This window comes from Phaeoacremonium minimum, assembly GCF_000392275.1.
Source record: "Phaeoacremonium minimum UCRPA7 unplaced genomic scaffold PA7_03_scaffold_594, whole genome shotgun sequence".
In the NCBI taxonomy this organism is placed as follows: domain Eukaryota; kingdom Fungi; phylum Ascomycota; class Sordariomycetes; order Togniniales; family Togniniaceae; genus Phaeoacremonium; species Phaeoacremonium minimum.
The window spans coordinates 78,166-80,989 of record NW_006921496.1 but is presented as its reverse complement, the minus strand read 5'-3'; positions in this window follow the sequence as shown (position 1 = coordinate 80,989).

Below are 2,824 nucleotides of genomic sequence, written 5' to 3'. Positions count from 1 at the left end.
GGAAGCGAAGAGGAGAAGACATGGTACAAGAGAGCGCTTCCAAAGGTGCGGAAGAAGTCCAGTGGAGGCCAAAAGGGCATGTCCGATGCCATTGGTTGGAGCAATGGAAGAATCGTGAATCTCATGTCGACTGACACATATCGCATTGACCAGGCCTCTGGACTTTTCCATATGATCTGGGCATCACCCCTGAACGTGATCATTACAATGGTGTTGCTTCTTATAAACTTATCATATAGCGCTCTACCAGGCGTTGGCCTCCTGCTGTTGTCTTCCCCTATACTAGGCAAAGCCGTCCAGGCACTATTCAAGAGGCGAGCTGCCATCAACAAGATAACAGATCAGCGCGTCAGTCTTACCCAAGAAATTCTCCAGGGCATACGCTTTGTCAAATTATTCGGTTGGGAGAACAGCTTTCTACGACGCGTAGATTCGATACGAAAAAGGGAGATCCGATCTGTCCAACTTCTTCTTGCCACACGAGACGCGATCACTGCCATATCTATGGCGCTACCGGTATTCGCGTCGATGGTCTCGTTCATCACATATTCCTTGACGAGTCACATCCTTACTCCAGCCCCGATTTTCTCTTCTCTGTCACTTTTCAACGGACTTCGCATGCCGCTTAATCTGCTTCCCATGGCTTTGGGGCAGACAATCGATGCTTACGCGTCCACCAAGCGGATCCAGGAATTTCTTCTAGCGGAAGAGATTGAGGACGATGTAGATTACGACTATGATAACAAAAGTGCCGTTCTTGTCAAGGATGCTGAATTTAGCTGGGAGCGTACACAAGATCTAATCAACGAGGACGAGGACAGCGGGGACGAGGCCTCGGGCACTGGCCCACTCAACACCACGTTGTCAAAGGAACCATTCCAGATTCCTCGCTTCAGCCTTTCTCTAGGCCGTTCGGAGTTAATTGGAGTTATTGGGGCGGTTGGCTCGGGTAAGAGCTCCCTCCTGGCCGCTTTGGCTGGAGAAATGAAAAGGACCGCTGGGTCTATGACGTTCGGCGGCTCAAGGGCCTTTTGCCCCCAGTATGCCTGGATACAAAACGCATCTGTTCGGAGCAACATAACATTCGGCAAGGATTTCGATCGTAATTGGTATGAAAAGGTCACCGATGCTTGTGCCTTAACCCAGGACTTCCAAATGCTGCCTGACGGCGACAGAACCGAAATTGGGGAAAGAGGCATCACAGTCTCGGGAGGACAGAAGCAACGTATCAACATCGCGCGAGCTATCTACTCCAATGCTGAAGTCATTCTCATGGATGATCCTCTGTCCGCGGTCGATGCACATGTTGGTCGGCATATTATGGACAAGGCTATCTGTGGACTGCTTGCTCACAAATGCCGCGTGCTTGCAACCCACCAGCTCCATGTTCTCCATCGCTGTGATAGAATCATATGGCTGGATGGCGGTCAAATCAGGGCTACAGGCACTTTTGATCATCTGATGGCGGAAGTAGCGGACTTTGCGCAATTGATGGCCTTGACATCAGTTGACAAGAATGACGGAAAAGATTCGCAAGAAGGCGATGACGAGGCAGTTGATGAGAAAGAAGAGCTTGCGAAAGCATCAACTGCCAAAGATGCTTCAGCTCTTATGCAAGCTGAGGAGCGCGCTGTAAAAGCCGTCTCCTGGGACGTTTATGGTGCTTACCTCCGAGCTTCTGGTACCATTCTTAACGCGCCTCTAGTGATCGTCCTTCTCATAGGGGCTCAAGGAGGAAATGCATTGAGTGGCCTCTGGCTGTCTTGGTGGACTGCGGAACACTTCTCTCTAAAAATGAAAACCTGGGTGAGTAGATTGTTTATCTCAGATGTGATGTTCAAATTTCAGGACTGATTAATATAGATCGGTATTTACGCTGGACTCGGTGGAGTACAAGCCGTATTCATGTTCTTTTTTGCCGTATCCCTCACTATCTTTGGTACTCGAGCAAGTAAAGTCATGTTCAAGCGCGCAATGACCCGGGTTTTACGCGCACCCATGTCGTTTTTCGATACGACGCCCCTAGGCCGTATTACTAACCGATTCTCAAAAGATATCGATGTCATGGACAACAATCTTACTGAATCATTTAGGATGTATCTCATAACCCTTGGGATGATCGTATCTACCATGATTCTGATTCTTACGTACTACTATTATTTCGTCGCAGCGCTGGTACCTCTCATTATTATATTCCTATTTTCTGCAGATTATTACCGAAGCTCCGCCAGGGAGATCAAACGACATGAGGCAATTCTACGGTCTCATGTCTTCGCCAAGTTTAGTGAAGCAGTGTATGGGACTTCGACGATCCGCGCGTATGGGCTAGGCGACACTTTTGTGCGGAGGATACGGCATTCCATTGACAACTTCGACGGCGCTTATTTTCTTACCTTTGCGAACCAAAGATGGCTTAGTCTCCGGCTCGATGCCATTGCTATCGTTCTCATTTTCATCCTCGGCATGCTCGTTGTAACTTCTCGGTTCACTGTCAACCCGAGTACAGGCGGCCTTGTTCTTTCCTATATGCTCAGCATCATGGGTTCCTTTCAAATGGCAGTTCGGCAGATGGCAGAGGTCGAAAATGACATGAACAACACTGAGAGAATTCACTACTATGGTACTCAACTCGAGGAAGAAGCACCTCTACACATCGGAGACGTGCCACACGAATGGCCACAAAGTGGAGAAATAATTTTCGACCGAGTACAGATGCGCTATCGGACAGGATTGCCACTTGTCCTTCAAGATATTAGCATTCATGTGAAAGGAGGGGAGAGATTGGGTATTGTCGGTCGGACAGGGGCAGGCAAATCCAGTATTA